Here is a 22,352-nt window from a genome sequence, read left to right on the forward strand (position 1 = left end):
TAGACTCCGATCACCACAGACAACACACTCAAGAGCATGAAGAGCATCCACTCAGAAGCCCCATTGGATCCTTGCCCGTAACACATCTTCCACAGAGCAGCCACTTCTATGGACCCCCAGCTTCGTTGCACTATCAACTGCTCCATCGAAACCGCCACCTTCCCCGATGACTTGAAACGCACGGAGATCAGCTCCCTGCTGAAGAAGCCGTCCTCAGACCCGACAGACCTCAAGAACTTCAGACCAATCTCCCTGCTCCCCTTCCCACCCAAGGTTATCAACAAGGCCATCAATGCCCAACTCTCTGAGTTTATTGAAGAGAACCACATCCTGGACACCTCCCAATCCGGCTTCCGAAGCAACCACAGCACCGAGACCACACTCCTCCCAGCTACCGATGACATCCGCTACCTCTTTAACTGGGACGAAACCACAGCCCTCATCCTACTGGACCTCTTGCCCACCTTCGACACTGTCTCCCACTGCACCCTAATCACGAGACTCCATGACGCCAGCATCCGTGACAAGGCACAGGACTAGACCCACTCCTTCCTTACCGGCCAAACACAGCGAGTCAGACTATCCCTGTTCCTCTCAGAACCTACAAGAGATCAGCTGTGGTGCCCCAGCACTCCTCCCTCTTCAACGTCTCCATGGCCCCTCTAGCAGCCATCGTCAGAAGCCAAGGACTCAACATCGTCTCCTACGCCAACAACACCCAGCTGATCCTCTCCCTCACCAACGAACCCAAAGCCACCAGATTCAACTTTCACAGAAAATGAAGGCCGTTGCTACCTGGATGAAAGACACCTGCCTCAAGCTCAACTCGGACAAGACCAAAGTACTCATCCTGGGACCCACCCCCTCAACCTAGGACGACTCCTGGTGGCCTGCCGCACTAGGAACCCCTCTCACCCCTATGGATCACGCACGCAACCTTGGCATCATACTAGACTCCTTGCTCACAATGAACCGCCAAACCAATGCAGTATCCTCATCCTGCTTCCACACGCTCCACCTGCTCCAAAAGACATTCAGAAGGATCCCCACAGAATCCATAAAAACGGCCGCCCAAACACTCGTCATCAGAAGACTTGACTACAGCAATGCACTCTACGCCCCGCGTCACCCAGAGACAAACTCAGGAAACGACAGAACGTCCAAACAAAACGCCGCAGCCAGACTGGTCCTCTACATCCCTTGCCGCAGCCACTCAACACAACAGCTCCAACAACTCCACTGGCTCCCAATCAACAAGAAAATCACCTTCAAGCTCCTCACATATGGCTACAAAGCTCACCATGACACCAGACCACAATATCTAAATCATTGCCTCGCATTCCACACACCTGCCAGACAACTAACTCTGCTCCGCCCAACTCACACTGGCCTTGTTGGACTTGGCCCTTCTGGCAGGTTCACCCCTAAATTTTTTGCCTGGTATTATTACATAATGAAGGCGATTTCTGGTCTTTGCGCACTTTGGCACTGTGGCGCAGTGTAAAGTGCGTGAGCTCTCTGAGTGCGTGTGGTGAGATTGGCCTGCCCTCCCATAGGAATGCATGGGGAATGTATGTGTCCCAGGTAATTCCTGATGCGTGGGGAGTGCAAGGGTGAGTTTGGTATGTGCGGACTCGTGTGATGAAATGCTGCGCGATGATGTGTGCGGCATAAAGGTGTCTAGTATGGAAGTGCCACTTCTAGAAGTTGGTGTGCCTGTGCAGTGAATGTGCTGGCTTGTGATTGGCTGGAGCTGGCTGGTGAGCCTGGCTCCATGAGCCAGGATGGGTCTGCCCCAGTGGTGAAGGGGAGATCTGCATGTTGATGGCTGGGGAGGAGTGCACCTGGGACCTGAATAGGGCTGGGCTTTCCCCACACAATGCTGGCTCCGCCCCCTGTGGTGAGTCTGCTGTCCCTGATCCATCCTGTGAATAGGCAGAGGGGCTGAGCAAAGCAAAGTGCTCAGGAACCAGTTGTATCTGGTTCGCCCATTGCCTGCACCTTTAGATAAAGGAACTGTGTGAATAAAAAGAGGCTGTGACCTCTTGTAAAATGTCCTTGTTTCTGACTGGATTCTACCAGGGGCGTGCTGCTGCTGGGGCCCAGGGGAAGGCTTGCCTCCCTGGGCCCTGGCCAGCCCCTGGATGCTGGAGGACTTTCCCTTGCTGGGAAATGTTGGGCTCCATCTCTTATGCCCAGAACCTCGGGACCTATTTCCTCCTTTGTGGATTTTGCCAAGGCTTTGTTACAGCCTTCCTGCGCTCTATTTTGCTGACTGAGCGCTTAATCCAGCTTTGATTTGATTTCCCTAGAAAAAGGGAGAACCTGGGGCTGAGCAGCGCGGCGCTGCAGCCCTTCCCGAGGGAATCCCCCTCGTAGGGATTCCCCCCTCCTTTTTGTGCTGGATTACGGGTGCCACCCCGCTTATTATTTTAATTATTGCAGGTGCCCACCCTGCATTATGGCCTTAATTATTTTTATAATCGCGGGTGCCCACCCCGCATTTCTATTCTTAATTTAGCGGGAGCCCCCCCTCACCGATCCGATGCATGCCGCCGCGAACCGCGGCCCGCCTGGTTGTAGGCGGGGCCCGCGGACGGAAGCAGGAAGTGGCGCTTGCGTTGCGGGGCTCCCGTGACCAGGAGGTAGCCCCGGAAACTGATTTGCCCCGGAGCCTTGCGGCTCCACCCTAAGTCCCGGTCCCGAGATGGGGGACCGGGTGAAGACCTGGCGATGCGGGCGCATGAGGAAGGCAGGGCTCCCATGAGGAGAGAGAGCCCCGCCGAATGCTACCGCCGCCCAGAGACAGAGATCCCCCAATGGCCTCCGGCGAGAGAGGAGCCGCCCCGTGACCTCCGGGAAGCAGCCGGTGATTAAGGCTGCCCGGAGGGGAGGGGGGGGAGAGGGCGCCAGTGATTCCCGCTCCCACGGGAAGCACAGAGCTAGGGCGGCCCCGGATGGCAGTGGGCCGCCCCACCGTCTGGTACAGAGCCTGGAGGGCTCCAGAAAGGCCACTGTTTAGTTGTTTAGAGAGCCTGTGTGGCTCTGACTGGCCCATATGTGTTTAAAAGGCCCAGGGGGGTCCCGAGGGCCAGAGGGGCCGGTATTCTTGCCCCTGAGTGCCCCAGTTCTAGGGGGCGTACTTGTTCCAGGAGCCAGTGTGCTCCTAGGTTGGTATTTGTATTTCAGACCCTAGTGGGCTCCCCCAAAATGCCCCTGATTTGTTCAGAGCCAGATGGCTCAGTTTGGAACAGTTTTGTTCTGAGGGCTAGCAAGAGCCCCTGCCGCAGTTTTGTCACAGCTGCCCAGCAAGTAGTGGGCAGCTGCACCTTTTAGGTTTTCCTTCCTAGGGACATGTGTTCTCTGGACTCAGGAGTGAGGCACACTCCTTCGCCCCTACTTTGTCTTCCCCAGCTGTGCAGCACTTAGTGCCAGCTGCAGCGTTTAGGCCCTGTTCTTGTCCTCAGCTGCCCAGCAAGTAGTGGGCAGTTGCTACGTTTAGGTTCTGGCGCAGTGGCGCAACCTGGACCTTGATGTGAGTTATGACCTAAATGTGATTTGTGCGCTAAATGCTGGTTTATGTGCTTCTTAGGGTGCTAGGAAATGTACTGTGTGTTGTATGTTGTGCGCACCCTGTGTTCTGGTACCCCTGAATGTGTTTTATGCATCATGTACAAAGTTGCTTTTCCACACCGCTGAATGTGTTCTTATGCATCATGTGTTTTACCTACACATCTGAATGTGTTTTTATACGTCATGTGTTTTCCCTACACCGCTGAATGTGTTTTTATGCGTCATGTGTCTTCACTGACACCTCTGAATGTGTTTTTAAACGTCATGTGTTTTTTCTTCACCGCTGAATGTGTTTTTATGCGTCATGTGTCTTCACTGACACCGCTGAATGTGTTTTTATGCATCATGTGTTTTCCCTACACCTCTGAATGTGTTTTTATGCATCATGTGCAAAGCTTCTAGCCTATACCTCTGAATGGGGTTTCATGCCTCATGTGTAAGCTTCTAGTCTATACCTCTGAATGGGTTTTCATGCCTCATTTGTAAGCTTCTAGCCTATACCTCTGAATGTGTTTCTATGCATCATGTGTGAAGCTTCTGCTTGTTCTATGTTCTAGTGCTACCAAGTGCTTATTCCTGACAGTGGTCCGTGTGGCCCTGTCCTGTGTACATATAATCCCTTGTAAATCTTGCCCGTGCCAGTTGGCACAATGTACATCCTGTGATTATGATTCTGATGTGTTTTGATAATACAAAGGCTATTTTTATATAACCTTGTGTGGAGTTCCTTTTGTGGGGGGCCTTAGATGTTGTTGCTGGTGGGTGCGTGCGCAAATGCTTTACACATCGCCTCTAAGATAAGCCTGACTGCTCGTGCCAAGCTACCAAGAGGGTGAGCAGGGGTTATCTTGGCAGGTGACTTCCTTGCCCTGACTTAGAATGGTGGTTTCTGCCTGACTTTGGCGCAAGCCTTAGCCAACCAGAAATCCCATTTCTAACAGGCCTCCGTCCCACGTATCCACAAGACCAGAACCGGAGGAAGATCCTTCTCTACCTCGCCACCAATACCTGGAACACCCTGCCTCTCCACCTCAGGCAATCTGCGTTGTTGACCCAATTCAGGAAGGACCTCAAGACATGGCTCTTCTCCTCCACACCCAGTTGGATCAGCAGCCCCCTCACACAACCTTCTCAGTGCCATGAGACTCTCACGGGTGAGTAGCCGTGCTATACATACTCTTGATTGGTGTGGTTTTACCCCAACTTTTTGCCATCCAGGCTCCAGTTTTTGAAGACTTCGTTTTTGCTGGCTTTAGGACTCTGCGCAATTCACCACTGCTAACCAGTACTAAAGTGAGTGTGCTCTCTCCTATAAATATTGTAGAATTGGCTTATGCCCAATTGGCCCATTTAATTATTTACATATAAATCCTTAGTAAAGTGGAACTACATGTACCCAGGGCCTTTAAATTAAATGCTACTGGTGGGCCTGCAGCACTGATTGTACCACACACTTAAGCAGTCCTTTAAACATGTTTCAGGCCTGTCATTGCAGCTTGTGAATGCAGTCTTATACTGCCGTTTCGACGCGGCAAGGTAAACCTCTTGCCAGGCACAAACCTCCCTTTTTAATACATATTAATCATTCCTAGTGTAGGCCCTAGACAGCCCAGAGGGCAGCGTGCAGTTTCTTTAAAAAGACGGAAATGTACTTTTATATTTTACAGGTCCTGGTAGTGAAAAACCCTTAATATGTTTTCACTATTGTAAGGCCTGCTAATAGGATAACATTGGAATAACGTATTACATTTAGTGATAACTTTAAATTGGGAGCATGTAACAGTGTGGTGTTCGGTGTCTAAAGAATTTTAATGAAAAGCCCCCTGTTTAAACAACTTTTGACAAGTGCGCCTGGATTGGAGGGCAGTATCGCTCCATTTATGATGTTGAATTTACCGACGTGACAAGGGCAGATCACGTATTCCGGGGAGCACGCATACAGTTTACAGTTTTGAAAAATCTGGTCAAAATAAGTGAAAACAGGAGTGCACAGCAATTTCTAACAGTTCTTTTAGAAAGTTGGCATTTTCTTGTCCTAACTATCTGGTGCCTGCAGCCTGTCCCTGGGTCAGATGACTAGGTATAGCTGGCAGTTGGTCTGAGTGTATCAGTCCCAAACAGTGAGACTAAGGGAAGATATGTGTTGGCAGGATGGGCCACACTAACATATCAGAAAGGCTCCGCCTGAACACTGTCACAAAGGGGTTGTTACTAGTCTTTCGTTACCCCAGACAAACTGAATCCAGAAACTTCAAAATGGGCACCAGGTATAAATATTGGACCCTTAGACCCAGCTTTCCAGTACACATCTGGACCAGTGGGGAAACTCGCAAGAAGGACTGTTGTGCTGCTCTTTAAGAAGGACTTTCAATCTGCTGCCCTACTGGCCGTGTGAAGGACTGGACTACTTCTTGAACTCAGGACCACCAGAGTGACTCCAACGGCTAGTTGGCTGACCTCCTGATCTGAAGCCTCAGGGACAGAGCACTTGAACTCTACCAGCTGTGAGTCCTACCCTCCCAAGTGGTGCCAATCCAGTCCTGAACCATTGTAAGTGGCCCTGAAGGGGCTCTTGTAGCCCCATCTGTGGTCCCAACAGAACCAATGCATCAATACCATAGAGTGATGCATGGGCGACTAGAAACTCCGCATTAGAGCTGTAGTATGATGCATCTCCTCAACAAACTACTCATCAGGACTGCTTGCTCACTTTGCCACTGGATTCAAGCAAGCCGGGCTGAAGACGGCTGTAATGCCAGAAACCGGTCCTCGGAAGCTTGTTTCCGGTCCAGGGAAGGCATGGCTTGGCAGTTCGGGTTGGACTGTTCCCATGAGGCACAGGGTCAGACTGATTTGCATATAGCCATGTCTGAACTAGGGTGGCAGAGTGGGCTAAAGAACGGTGATGGATTAAACCCAGATCTTTTGACTGGGTGTGAGTGTTTGATTGGTTCAGATGCTCCGTCCATTACCACCCCCTTTTTTACCGCGTAGTTTGTCTCCAGCACAGGAATTCGCAATGCTGTCCGCAGCCTTCCAACTGCTGCTTCATGATATATCCTCGAATAAGTACAAAAAAGGAGTGGTCCGAGTTATCAATCATATGTATACACAAGTATTTACTTCATACCAAAAGACACCACATATATCAACCTAAAAAGAGCTCCGCGTTTTAAAGCTCCAGTGGCAATGATGTGCTTAATAACAGGATCAGTCTGTGCGTGACTGCAGCAGTTCATGTATATCAGTGACTGTAATGTGACTGACAGCAGAATGAGACAGAGTTAAACTTCAGCAATGAGACTCCAAGTTTGACAAAAGAAGCACACGCATAAAAGGCGGCAGTTATGTACGAGACATTAGAACTAGTTCTGTAACCCATGCATGATACCACTAACCTGCAACCCTGTAACATACCACAGCCTCCATGTTATTTACACAACCCCTAGCTGAGGACTGAAGCTCAGGTGCTAGTAGTGATAGTTACTGTGCTCCGGCATCGGTCAGGGTCGGTCCTGTGGGTTGACAGACTTGAGAGTCACATACGCACAGGCTGACTCAGTGAAGAACCACATGGTGCACGTAGCTGCCGTGCCGATCTAACGGCGAGTCAGTCTGCAAAGCAGGCTCAGGCCACGAGCCACACAGCAATTTGGATTTGCCTCCAGCCTCCTCAGTGAGTGAGTGAGTGATCCTGTCCAGTGACAGAGTCCTGGCCGCTGCAATGGTAACTTGGTCTCCCTCTGAATTTAAATTAGCCGCAGAGCTGGCGGTCACTGATTTTAATACTGTTACTGACAGCTGAGGCACGGCGTGGTGGCCGGTGCGAGCAGGCAGCAGTGGGGGCGTCATGATTGCCGCAAACGAGTAGCCAACCTCTCTCCCTACAAAAAACTCTGGCAGCAGGACGTGATGGCCCCACGGCACCAGACATTTGTATAACACAAACCGACTGGGTTGTCATGGGGCCATTGGGCTCTACCTCGACGTGACATCAGTCTGAGAGCAGCGCCACTGCGGGAATTTGAGTTCTCATGCTATACAATGTAGCAGTCTGCCAGCTGCGCCTACTAGCTCAGCCAGCCGAACCCCAAGCCTGTGAGATCAGCGTGCACTCGCCACGGCGTGCTGCCACTCCAGCTTAGTTAACAGTTTAGACAGTGCTAACGGCTTGAGGGACAGCTGAGGCGCTATGCCTATAATGTGTGACAATGCATTTCAGTGCGGTGATGTGGAGCACCACACTGAAATGCATTAGCCTAACGCCTGATGTGTGGTACTTGGCAGGATTGTAAAAGGAATAACGAAGAGATACTTTACTTCTGACTTGAGGTCTCGACGTTCTCCTAGTGGAGATGGCCAGATGATTTGATGCCAGAGAGTTGGCTTGTTCCCTAATACCCAAACCGAATTTTTTACACCATTCAACTTCAAGCAACTAGCTGCCATCTACTCACACACCTTTTCTAAGAAGCTGTTGAGTCTCACAGAGATAGGATCCATATATGGTGATAGTGTGACAATCAGCTGGGTATAGTCCACATAAGATACCATCTTAAAACCAAAGGAACAGATGATATCTTGTAATAGGCACACCTAAATGTTAATAATAAAAGTGTAGGGCTCAGAGACGAGCCCAGCGGAACTCCACAGTACAGCTGATGACTGGACGACATTAAGGGCTCCTCGCTAACCTGAAAGCTGTGTTTGTCCAAATATGAGGCAAGCCACCTTAGGCCTTTACTGTAATACCAGCTAATTCCAGTTGGTGAAGAATAGGAAACCCTATTAAAGGCAGCACTCGGGTTCAGGGGGATTAGTGCTACTGATCCACCCTGGGTCATTATCATTTTGAGATCCTCTGTGGCCCTCAACAGAGCTGTTTATGTGCTACATCGAGCACAAAAACCTGTCTGGGTAGGATGAAGAATGTTGTTTGTTTCCAGATAATCTGTGCTGTACCTATTAATAATTTTTTCTAGAATTTTACCTACACCTGGCAATAGAGAAATTGGTCTATAATTACCTATCATCTCAGGATCTAAATTAGATTTCTTTAGTAAGGGCATACATCAAAGGACTTTAGTAGTGGACGTATGACATGTGTTTCCATTCCTCAGGAACACTACAATTCTTCAGGGAAAATTTATAAAAATCGTTCAGGGCACTGAGCATCACAATGCTCCCCTCAACAGGATGTCAATTGGAGCTGGGTCAAGTGGTGAGTCTGATATAATGGAGGTTGTCACAGCCACAACATCCTCTATGGTCAGGTGTGGGACAGCAGAGAGTGCTGATTTGTTGTTGGCTCTTGTTCTGTTATCTATATTATCCATATAGTCTGGTTAGCCTGATAAGTGTATAATAAATGTCCTTCACTTTCCCTAGAAAGTGATTCGCAAGAGATTCACAGTGTTCTATTGAAGTGGTAGGCCCTTTTTTCTGGTATCTCAATGATTTAGAAAGGAATTCACTGTTTTGGAGTTCTCTCTTGAGGAGTTGGCCGATTGCTGGATCCTTTCAGCAAGATCATTCGCACGGGTTTTGCGGATGGCTTGATGATATTTTTTCAGAGATGCTTTGCAGGTCTGTTTACTTATATCGTCATATTAAACTCTCCATTTCCTTTCATATTTTTACTTTTTTTTTTTTCTTAACTAGCGAGAACCAAGGGTTTTCTCCTGAGGTGCCATTTATTTTTTGCTTTTTAATGGAATTAGGTCATCCAGGTTCTTTGTGATCTAGATTTTTAGTCCTGTGTATGATATCGAGACCTCTGCATCTACCGTAACACTAGGGGCTGATTTGCATAAAGCTTACTACCACCTGGCCGTATTCAGTTTAGACCATTGCCAGGGGGTCTTGGAATATGTGGTTCTAGGTGCATGCTTCCCAACTTTTGGGGGAATCAAGAATGGAATAATATAGTGATCTGTCCAGACTGTTGGAAAAGCGGTTCTGCTATCATATTAAATAAATTAGTAAAAATTGGGTCCAAAGTGTGACCTCTGTTGCGACACTTCAGATGCTCAAACAATTTCTGCCTTCCCGTTAATGTCGGCATCTTTTGCTTAACTTCGGCCAGCAGGCTTATCAAGGTCATGCATGAGAAACGCATTATGGTCTAAGACTGTTGGCCCATTACTTTAAGACACAGAGGGACAGCTGCCCCCTGAAAACTGTACGCCAACCACTAGTACAGTTAGGGTGCCTCTTTTGGGCCCTATAGGTCACACATGCGTTGCATTGGGGAATAATCCATTGAAATTGATGACTAGCGCTCAACCTGATAGTGACTGTAAACAAGTTTAGCCTTGAAAAAGTGAGGGTGGACAAAACACGTGCCGGCTGCTTCTAGTTGAAAAATCACACATGAATTAAAAAGAAGAACCTAACATCATCTTTGTTTGATTTAGACTGTTTTAATCAAGGATTGTTAAATATACTTCAGTGTGCCGGTGCCACTGTTTGTTCAGTATTGGTCTGCACAGTCTAGCAGTACAGCAAATTGCACCCAAGGTGCCTAGGTGCTGTCACCATGCGAGCACTACTACAAAGAACTACTTTTGCTTCTAATTATTGGCTCTAGATTTTACTGCGGTAGACAGTGGATGGATGGGCATACACAGGGCATAGCCACCTCCGTTAGGCCCAAGTCATTCTTTATTTTTCGTTTACCTTCTCCACCACACCCACTCTACCCCACTCCAATCTACCCCAATCTACTGTACTGCAATCTACCATACTCCAATCTACCCCAGTCCAATTTAACCCAATGTACCCCACTCCAATCTACCCCAATCTACTGCACTGCAATCTACCACTCTTGAATCTACCTCACTCCAATTCACACCCTTAAAATCTACTCCACCTCAATCTACCCCACCCAACCAGAAGCTTGGAAGCAAGCTATTATAACTCCACTACTTAAAAAATCATCCCTGGAACCTTCCGACCCAGCGAGTTTCAGACCAATCTCTTTACTGCCCTACCCAGTCAAAATCCTTGAAAAGGTAGTTAGTAAAAGTATATCTTGCTATCTAGAGGATAACTTACTGCTGGATAGGGATCAGTTTGGCTTCCACCCGGGACATGGGACTGAGACCGCACTGGTAACGGTAATGGATAACCTGCGAATGCGTGCTGACAATGGGGTTTCATTTGTCCTGGTACTATTGGATATGTCAGCCGCATTTGATACGGTTAACCGTGCAGTGTTGGTTGAGAGACTGGAAGACATAGGGGTAAAAGGACAGGCTTTAAAATGGTTACGATCATACCTGTCAGGAAGACAACAGGCGGTATCCTTATCGCCATTTACCTCTGACATGTCCCCAGTACTCCATGGGGTACCACAGGGTTCTGCAATAAGCCCGATCCTTTTTAACATTTATCTACGCCCTCTATTCCCCATTATTAAATCTTTTGGGGTAGATCTCATCAACTATGCAGATGACACTCAACTGATGTTCTCATTAGAAGGGAAAAGAGCGGTACCCATTGACACCCTCCAGGAGTGCATTTGTCAAACTGCAGGTTGGCTTAAGAGAAATGCCCTACAATTTAATGGAGGGAAAAACGGAGGTAATATACTGTCCCGCCACGAAAATGTTCCGACACTTACCTATAGAGTTTAAGCTCACTCCTGAGGGTGACGCTTTGGCCTCGGCTAAAGTGGTGCACAATTTGGGAGTCATGGTAGATAAAAACCTCCAAGTGGATGCACAGGCCAACAAAACTGCCAGTACCTGCCTTTCCTTGCTCCAAACTTTACGGAAAATCCTTTCCCTTACTCCCCGAGGACACCCGTCCTCTTGTAGTGAGGAGCATAATATTGAGTAGATTGGACTACTGCAACTCCCTGTACTTGGGAGCCCCACAATATATTGTACAGGGGTTGCAGAGAGTTCAATCGATGGCTGCAAAACTGGCCCTAAATAGACAACGCAGATCCTCTACGACGCTGGCCCTAAGAGACCTTCATTGGCTGCCCATCAAGGAGAGAATCCGCTTTAAATCCCTCTGTATTGTATATAAGGCAGTACATGGTCAGGGCCCAGTTCCCCTACAAGAAATATTCACCTGGTACAATCCAAGCAGGCAGCTCCGTTCTTCAAACTCCAGTCTGATAACTACCACCAGATTTAAGAGGTCTCGGAAAGGTGGTAGAGCCTTCGGAGTTATGGCCTCCCGTATCTGGAATGAACTGCCCCTAATGCTTAGACAGGCTAGCTCGTTGATTGGCTTTAGGAAGAGCCTGAAAACGTGGCTCTTCCCAAGCAATGGGTTTTAAGTATATCTTTTTAAATAGCTGATTCTGGTTTTCCTTTTCCGGGCTTCTCTCTGATCCAAGCGCCAGGATACCCGTAGGGTGGCAGTTTTGCGCTACATATGTTTCTAATACAATACTACAATATAACCTTCTCCACTTCAATGTAACCCACCCATCCTACCCAATCTACCCCACCCCAATCTGCCAATTTTTCCCACTCTACACCACCCCAATCCACCTCAATCTGTCCACCCCAATCTGCCCCACTTCCATCTACCCCAATCTACCCACTCCAATGTACCACACTCTAATCTACCCCACCTCACCTACCCCACTCCAATTTACACAAACCTACCCCATTCTAATTCACCACACTCCACTATACGCCAAACTACTCCAATCTACCTCAACCTAAACAACTCCATTTACCCCGCTCAGTTTTAGTCATGCTGAACGGTAGCCACCCTGGTGTACAACATGGCCAAACCACATTGCCAAAGCTAATAGTTCTTGCATAGGCGAGTGCATGTTAAATAAAAGTCACAAAGGTGTACCCGCATGTCTGAGACATTGCATGGGTGTAGATTTGCAAGTTGTCCGAAATTTACAAGAGATTAGAGGGGGGCCTGGATACAAACCACACTCCTAATGAATTTATGTTAATTCCATTTTTGCAAGGGCATACATCAAAGGACATATTTACTAATGCAAAATCTGCATAGCAGGTCCAGTTGTGGATTTTTTCTTCCTCAGATTGAAAAAATTATCCCCATGGAGAAAAAAATCCTCCTTTTTCTAAACGCTCATCTTTTTAGGGTTGGAAGTGATCACTTGCCACTGTGGAATTTGTTTTACGTTTCTCATTATTAAGAGTACGTATTGTGCCTTTTCCAGGGTGGGGAGTAGAAGGAAATGAGTAGATGAATAGCCTCAAACATGTAAGTGTGTGAGTTTGCTAAACTCACAGGGCATTCCAGACATGGTACTACTACCATCCATTTCATGACAGTCCTCTGAGTAAATGTACTCACACAAAAATCTACATATGAATAAATCATTTAAAGAGTGTAAAACCTACTTTTGCAAGTTGCAGCCAAACGTATGTGCATAAATAGCTTTAAGATGCGAGCCCATAACATTACAAATTTGATACGGCCTTGCAGAGCTTTTCTAGTTACAAAATGAATCGAACCATTGATCTAGGAGCTGATATATGCTCACAGAAATTGGCAAACAAGTTAACTGTAACACATTGAGAGGAAGTGTTTTGCACAAGAATTGCATTATGCGGTCAAATGGAAAAGGTGAGTAGTCGCGATGGCACCGAGTTGACAACCTAGTTATAATAACAATTTATAAAAGTACTCCTAAGATGCTGCGTCTGAAAATAAAGTAAGAAAAAATAGCAATTGCACGATGTGAGCAATGATGCATCGTAAATTCTGTTATAATCAGAACTTCAACATAATTAAAGTGTTGGCAAGTTTAGGACCCTAATATGACCGGAAAGCTGGCCTAAAGAAATCCCATTTATAAACAGAGGATCTGGATGGTCGGAGCCTGTGAATATTCAAAGATTTTACATAAAAAGAGCATTGGTAGGTTCACAGCCCAGTATACTCATAAAGGTGGCTTAATCAAAACCTTGCTGCAATCCAACACCTATCAAAAATATGAGACCTGACATAATCAGAGAGGCTATTATCAAAGCTTTGATGAAATGATAATGGTAAAATAAGACCTTGTAAGGTGGTAATTTAGGTTACCATAGTACAGGAGAATTGCCATTGGTGTCACAATCTAACATTATTACCACCATTATTTTGTGACACTATTTCAGCTGGGAAAAACGAGGGATCAATTGTAGTATTGCCATTACTGCATGTTTTCTGTGTTGTTGACATCAAAGTTTTGATGGTGGTAGCCTATTTTCTGAGATGCTATGAACTAAGTTATTATCACATTACTCAAAATATGCATTAATGCAGCTCTGCCGAGTACCACAATACAAATACATTTTAATGCAAGTGTGCGCATCACCACACTAAAATGCATTAGTCACGCATAAATAAAGCTCCTCTGACGTAGCTCAATGAAGAGACACTGCAATTTAAATGAGTAAAAGAAACCAGCAGTGTCTGCTTGCCATAGCAATTTTATGAAGTTCGGCCTGAGCTCTGTTGTTGTTTTGGTCAAAGTCATATTTCATTAACAGAAGTTGATGTTGTTTTCTCTGTAAAGCGCAAATTAGGTCCCTTTGGAAAACAAGTATGAGATGAGATCAGGTCCGGCCTCTCGGGCCATATGGACCCGGAAACCGTGGCATCACTAAAAAAATATACTATTAGCAAGTGAGCTGACCGGGGTACCGGCATCTTCTGTTAATTTTCCTGGTGCACGCTGGTAGCATTTAAGTAGCCCGACCAAGCAGCTGCTTTTTTAGGTTGAGCCTAAACAGCGCTTGCACTGTCAGGCGATCTGTTGTATGTGCTTTGTGGGGTCTGACTACTTCTTTGCTTAGGACTGGCTTTTGTGTGTGTCATTTAAAAATGGAAGTATGCTAATGGCTGATGATTGAAGCATGTCTCACCTTTCTTTGCAAGTTAACTTTCATAGAGTATTGACGGGGGAGCGAGCAGAGACGCGCATGCAGTCCTGACGTATGAAAATCCAATTTACTGAAATGCAAGTGCAGCCTGGCACATTATTACTTTTGATTGCAGTCTTGCTCTTGCCGCTCCTCTGCGTGAAATGCGTGGCACCAGGTATATGATGATAAGCACTGTTCTTACCGATTAAAGTGCTTTATGTTTCAGTCTTTCTAGTTCCTAATACTACCCTTACTATTTTGCGCGCGAAAGGCTGCGGCCATCTTAAATTGGGTAGTAGTTTGGAATTCGGCATTGTGTAGTCATTCCTTTCTTTTAACTATACTTGTCAAATTGAAACCAGGCTTTGGGAGTGAAGTTTCTCCATCCGCAAACAGCACCTGCATGGAATTTTGTGTCAGCAGTGTTTCTTACCCGCCATGTGTGGAAAACGTGTCTTATTTTACGTGGCATAAGCAACAGCCATTTTGGCTGTGGTGTCCATTTAGTTTCCTTCATAATTCGCTTGTCCTCTGCTGCACGTCTTTTCACTCTGCTTGTGTTATATATTTTTGTTGACTTCCTGACTCAGCTCCTCACTCTCCATCCTTCTGCCTCAAGCTGCTCTTCTCCTTCTCACTCTCCTTCCATCTCCCTCACACTGCTCTTCTACACCTCTCTCCTCCCTTGTGCCTAATGCTGCTCTCTTCACTCTGCCTCCTTGTGCCTCACACTGCTCTTCTCCTCCTCACTCTCCTTTCATGTCCCTCATGCTACTCTTCTCCTCCTCTCTCCTACCTTGTGCCTCATACTGCTCTCCTCACTCTCCTTCCTTCTCCCTCATGCTGCTGTCCTCACTCTCCTTTCTTCTGCCTCATGCTACTCTCCTCCTCACTTTCCTTCATTCTCCATCATGCTGTTCTTCTCCTCCTCACTCTCCTTCGCAATTCTTCACACTACTCTTCTCCTCCTAACTCTATGCTTCATACTGCTCCACAGCTAACAATTACAATCCAAACCATATAATTCCACTACACACCACATACAGACACTCAATAACACATGGCTAAAATACAATACCATTAGCAAAGCCAAAGGCTCTAACTTAAACAAATGTGAGACCTATTGCATTTCCAATGCTTGTTAAAGACTAGGGTGAAGGTTGAGCATTAACACACACTACTGGTTCTAGTGCTGCACATTTTAGATCACATCAGTAAATTTGGTATGCCCCAGAAGTTCTACTACACACTACACGTGCTTAAACGTCATTTGAGAGCCCAGCGGGAAGAAATTCCTGCTTGGAATAGGCATATGAATGCATGTAGATCACAAAATTATATAATACTAGGACATTTATCTCCAGTAAGATGCGAGACCATATACACACAAAATAACATACCATGACACCTTGTAAAGGTGACCCGTTGTCATGCCCTTCACTAGGCAACGGGGCAATGTGCTTAATGCCGAGAAACTACCCCCTGCACAGGCGGCACCTCAGGCAGCTCCCTGTTACCGCATTGCCCTAGACCAGCCTTGCTTCTCTCATATCAGCTTCCTTCGCAGCCACCTTAACCTCTTCCCGGCGTTCATTGTTGTAGATAAAGAGACAGATGTGTCACATCAGAACTGTGTGAAGTGCATGGTTGTCCGGCAAACGATTACCAACCCGAGGCTAGAGTGCATCTGGCATCAAAGAACAAATAACAGCAGCTTTTTAAGAGAAACCTAGAGACGACTTTTAATTTTCAACTGGCTTGTAGCAAGACTGTGCCCATCCTGAGGACTGTCCTGTGGTCGCAAGCAATGCTGAGGTGCTCACTCAATATTCCCTTCGCAATAAAATACCCGCAATTCTAGCATGCATCTAACAATTTTAAATCCCAGGTTATTGAAAATGTCTTCTTTCTCTACCAGCGACTGAATTACGTATTTCCAGAATTCCAGAGTACACGAGTATCAATGTGTCTGAAATCTGCTTTCGTCCTTTCTGTGTTCTCCCAATACACTAACTGGGCTACTGGCCTTAATGAAAGTTTGACCAGTTTCTACTACCCACCACCTGCAGAGACAGAACACTTTGTTGTGTCCTTCAGACAGGTTGGACCAACTCAGCTAATCGGCACTAGGCCTGACACGTGGCCCTAGGAATAAAGGATGCAGACACGGGAAATAACTTGTTGGCTCTCCGTGCGCCCGTCTCAGAATGGCGTACGTGCGTGCGGAGCCTTTCTTTATTATAGGCGGTCACATGACTTCCACACTACACGCCCCTTACGCCAGGGGCGGATTATGAGCCCAAAACATAACATTCCTCCTAAAACAAGAAAAAACTCAAAACAACAATTCTCAGACAGCTGCACCCTTCCGTCTTGAGGGGTAGTCTATTGTGCTAATCTTCATAGACTTCAAATTCACTTTCAAAAACTGCTCCCAACCCGTAGGACACATTACGGAACATTGTATTTAACTCTGATACATAGAACAGTCTTACGTGAGATAATCGCGTAGTCGACAGGAAGGCGTCGGGTTACGTCTCAGCCTTTGATCCACGCCCCTCTGGCTTGAACAGTCTGTCTCTGGGGCGGAGCCGGTCTCAGGCGCCTCCAAGTCGGGCTCCTCCAGATCTGACACCCCTTCCTGGGCCTCCACACCGCCTTCTGTTTCCTTGATCACCATCCTCGGAGTGTTACTTTGTGTGATCTCGAGACTGGGCGTCGGCTCCCTGCCTGGCAAGTCCTGGGCAGTTTCAGTTTCGGTTACCAGAGGTGGTGAATCCGAGGCGCTCAAACCCCCATGGAAATGTTTAAAGTGCGACACATTCCTGGTTACAGTCTCCCTTCCGCGGACCACAGTGATGCGTGTTCCTTTAACACCAACCACTCGCCAGGGTCTTCTCTCATAATTCAAACGAAACTTTCCGCTCGTCACCCTGTTACGGAGAAGCACCACATCTCCTCTGCTGAATTGTGTCACCATGGCTCTTCTCTTGTGGCTGATTTTAGCAAATGCAGTCTCTCGCTTGCGGGCAATTATTTCTTCATTCACGGGGGCAGGGGCCCATTGAGGGTGGTGAGGAATGGAATCGGGTACAATCCGTCCCATTAGGAGATGCGCCGGGGCTATCCCAGTAGTTGAATGGGGGGTTTGTCGGTAGCTGCGAAGAAACGTGAAAATGGCCATCTCCACGGACTGTCCTTTGTCATGAGCAATGCGAATCACTTTATTAAGAGTCCTCATGAAGCGTTCCGCTTCCCCATTCGCTTGTGGCCATCGGGGAGTGATGCGTCGATGCCGAATGCCCAGAGATGACAGGTAGGTGGCCAGTTCCTGTCCTTGAAATGGGGGTCCATTGTCTGTGCGGATTTCGCACATAGCTCCATGGGTGGCAATAATCTTCTCTACCTTCGGGATCACACACTCTGCGCTGGTGCTGGCTATTATTTCCACTTCCGGATACTTGGAATGGTCATCAATCATGACCAGCGTGTAGTTCCCATCCGGGAGGCTGCCAAAGTCCATGCTGACCTTGTCCCATGGCTGTTGTGGACGAGGTTCCACGGCAATCGGGGCTTCCCGAGGGGCTTCCCCCGTCACCTGACACGCAGCGCATGCCCTCACCACCTGCTCCACCATGTCATCCATCAGAGGAAACCACACCTTTGTCCGTAAGCGTGCCTTGGTTTTGACCATGCCTTGGTGACCTACGTGCGCTAACTGTATGACTTGATCAGTGAGGGCTGAGGGTATCACCAGGCGATGCCCCCGCAGAAGACATCCGGCCTCATCTTCATTGAGCTCCTCTCGGACATGGTACAGACTCTCCATTATTTTCTGAGCTTCGGGCGTGAGCATCTTCCACCCCTCCTTGGCCCGATTCCAGTTAGTCGTGTGAACAAGTTCTTTGGCCCTCTGGAGGCAGGCGTCCTGCGCTGTGACACTCACAATGTCGCTGAGAGAGATGGGACGAGGGCAAGATCGCGCCACCACCCACCTGACATAGGCCTCTGTTTCTTCAGCTTCCTCCATCTCCTCAGCCGTGGCGGGTCTGGGATGTCGGGACAGATAATCTGCCGGGTTCTTGGCTCCGGGCTGATACTCGATTGTACAGTTGTACTCCTGCAGTTGAAGCAGCCACTTTTCTATGCGAGGCGGGGGTTTGGATGAGGTTCCCGCAAACAGGGACAGCAGGGGTTTGTGATCGGTCACCACAGTGAATGGCTTGCCATATATGTAGAGGTGAAAATGTCGGCACCCCCAATGAATGGCAATCGCTTCCTTCTCAATCTGCGAGTACCTCTGTTCCGTGTCCGTGAGAGATCTGCTCGCAAAAGCAACAGGCGTCCAGTCGATGTCGTCTCTCTTCCTTTGCAGGAGAACCGCTCCCAGTCCAGCAGGCCCCGCGTCCACAGCGATAAGCGTGAAGTTGCGGGGATCAAAGAAAGCGAGAGTGGTGTTGTTGGACAGAGACTCTTTGATGTCTCGGAAAGCTTTCTCTTGCTCAGGTCCCCAGTGCCAGGGAGTGGAGTCTTTGGTGAGGTCCCGCAGGGGGAGCGTGAGGTTAGCCAAGTCTCTGATGAACCGACCACAATAGTTGACCATGCCCAGGAAACTCCGGACTTCAGTAACGGTCTGCGGGGGTGGCGCATCTTTAATGTCCTTCACCTTATCCGGGTCCGGGTTGACACCCTCGGCTGAGAAGACGTAACCAAAAAACCCTAGCCGGTCCCGCAGGAATTCACACTTTTCTCGGTGGAGCGTTAGTCCTGCGTCTTTGAGTCTCCGAAACACTTGGGCCAGCCTTTGATTGTGCTCCGGGATGGTGCGGGCATGTATCATTATGTCATCACTGACATTTATCACTCCAGGTATTCCAGCGATTAGCTCCTGGATGACATTCTGGAACACCTCCGCTGCACTGGAGATTCCGAAGCTGAGGCGAGTGTATCTTCGAAGGCCGATGTGAGTGGAGAAAGTAGTGATGTTGCGCGACTCCATGTCCAACACCAACTGGTGGTACCCTGACCGCAAGTCCAGCTTGGAAAACCAACGGGCACCTGCCATCTCTCCGATGAGGTCATCTATGGTGGGCGTGATGTGGCGCTCCCGTTTTATGGCAGCATTCGGGAGGCGCATGTCCACGCATATCCTGACCGCTCCGGGTTGCTTCGGTTTCCGGGTGACCACGATGGGCGAAACCCATGGGGTGGGACCCGAAACTTTTTCGATTATGCCTGCCGCTTCCAGTTTGTGCAGTTCTTCTTCCACCAGCGGCCGTAGATGGAACGCAATGCGGCGGTGTCGCAGAGCCACCGGCTGCACCGTTGGGTCAATGTGCAGATGAATTTCTCGGCCTTTGAACTTGCCAATGCCCTCGAAAAGGTCCGGGTACTCCATGAGGAGATGTTGGACAGATTCCTCGTGGACCCCGAAGGCGAATGTCACCACTCCCAGGTCTTCCGCCGCTCTGCAACTCAGCAGCATGCCTTGGCCTTCTTCTGACACGAAGACATTGGTTTTGATCGTCTTGTTCCCATGGCGGATTACCGCTTTGAACTTTCCTCTAATCTCGAGAGGGGTGTCTTGCCCATACGCGAAGACAGTGATAGGGGTGGGACGCAGTGCTGGAGGCGTGGTCATGGTCCTGTAGAGGGAAACACTCATCAAGTTTATGGATGCGCCCGTGTCCACCACGGCTATAAGATCTTGGTCCGCTACCTGTATGGCGCATTGGGGCAGGGGCCTGGTGCGGCGGGTAGCGGTGCCAATCATGTGCACCTTGTGCACCGACCGTTCTTCTTCTTCGTCATCATCCATGTCACTGTGACTCTGTTCCCCCTCCACTATGGCCTGCACAGCGGGGCGTGGTTTACGGAAGTTCTTCGATCGGCACACCTTTTCAAAATGATTCTGCCGGCCACATCCCGAACACCGCTTGCCTCGTGCTGGGCATTCTGCCATCTGGTGTCGCGGACCTCCACAATACCCACATGACTGTCCCGACGCTCCACCCTGAATGGGCGGTCTCTTGGGCCACTTGGTGGGCGTGTGTGTCTGTATCTTGTTGACCGGTTCCACTTTGACCGATGCCTGCAACGCAGCTTCCATGTGCGCAGCCCTAGCTTTGGAGAGTTCTTTCGTGCGGCCAAGAGTTAGGATGTCCATCAGCGGCTTGCCAGACTCCTCCAGAATCCGTTCCCTTAATTTGGCCGACGCACATCCCTGTATGATTTGCCCCCGAATTTCCTCAGTGGTATCTTGAAACCCACACGTGAGCGCCAACCTCTTGAGCCTGGTGTGATATGTGTCCAGCGATTCCTCGGGCAGCTGGCGCGCTTGTCTAAACACAAATCGTTCATAATCTTGATTTGCCATGGGCTCAAAATGGGCATTGAGGGCATTAATCAGCGTGTGATGAGTTCTGGGGGTCGCCTCCGGGAGGGTCCGAGCAATGGAGTGTATGTCCTTGCCGCCGAGATGTAACACCATGGCCCGTTTCTGTTCCTTGTGCGTCTTCGTAGCTTCAAAGAACACTAGTAATCTATCCACCCACTCCTTCCATTTGGGAGCGAGCGCAGAGGGCGCACCCTCCACCACAAAGGGTTCGATGGGCGGAATCGTCGCCATCCTCCCAGGCGCGCTTGCGCGGAGGTGGAGTACGCCGCACGGCACGAGCACCACGAGCCGAGGGACAGGCTCGCGGCCGCCACACGGGGCAGGAGGCAGGTACTCTCACCCAGCGAGGATCCAGCAGCCACCCTCGTCGCCAATTGTTGTGTCCTTCAGACAGGTTGGACCAACTCAGCTAATCGGCACTAGGCCTGACACGTGGCCCTAGGAATAAAGGATGCAGGCACGGGAAATAACTTGTTGGCTCTCCGTGCGCCCGTCTCAGAATGGCGTACGTGCGTGCGGAGCCTTTCTTTATTATAGGCGGTCACATGACTTCCACACTACACGCCCCTTACGCCAGGGGCGGATTATGAGCCCAAAACATAACACACTTCTATCACCCCAGAATGTTATCAACAGGTTTTCACACATCTACCCCTTTCTTTACCTACCCTTAGCACACCCCTCCCACCTCCGAAGCAGCATGGCCTTGCACAGCGCCGCTTTCACTTTGGACTCGTCTGCTTGCAGTGTTTGAGGAGTTTCCTCCAAAGCCAACCCCTCCCAACACATCATGGCCACCCGCCTTTATTTATTTACCAGCCCGCTTTTACTAAACATTTACATGTACAATCTAACAAGCATTTGCAGTGTAATAGGTCTCGCATTTACACGAGTTTCAGCTGTTAACATTGCAAATAACAATGCCTTTTATTTTTGTTTTTAAAACATAAATAAAAGGCATTGTCATTTACAATGGCAATAGCTTAAACTCTCGTAAATGCAAGACCTATTGCATTGCAAATGCTTGTTTTTTTACTGTAGACGTTCAGTGCTGATGAACTTTGCTGCAGGGCACACATGTGGGCAAGAGTGCGACCGTAACGGAGCTCAGTGGGATGGAGACTGCTTCTGTCATTTGCACTGAGGGTGGGGTGGCATGGGTTGAGTGCCGGACCGGGTGGGCTAGTACCTTCCTGTCTTTTTTTGGGGTCGATAGGGTTGCACTATGAAGCAGGCGAATGCTGTGGGCTCATGGCTCGGATATCACAAACGCATCTACAGGGCAACATCACAATTGCTTGGCATGATGCAATACAGGTGGTGCAAGCACTGCCCCACCTGGCTCCCTTCCCATCCTCCAGCAGGCCCAGTGCCGCCTCCTACTGCTTCACAGCACCGTTCATTCAATCACAGTACATTTCACGAATATACACATACATGCAAAAGTATACTACGATACTACGTACACACACATACCATCACCCACACTCCATCTGCAGAAGCAGCTGTACATATATATG

The 22,352-nt window shown here is 48.6% G+C and overlaps 1 protein-coding gene across 1 annotated transcript in view; it reads right to left on the minus strand.

The window, feature by feature from the left end:
• The window catches only part of MSRA (methionine sulfoxide reductase A), a 984,506-nt gene that overhangs the window by 960,830 nt on the left and 1,324 nt on the right, over positions 1 to 22,352 (minus strand). The window lies entirely within an intron of this gene.

This window comes from Lissotriton helveticus, chromosome 6, assembly GCF_964261635.1.
Source record: "Lissotriton helveticus chromosome 6, aLisHel1.1, whole genome shotgun sequence".
NCBI lineage: Eukaryota > Metazoa > Chordata > Amphibia > Caudata > Salamandridae > Lissotriton > Lissotriton helveticus.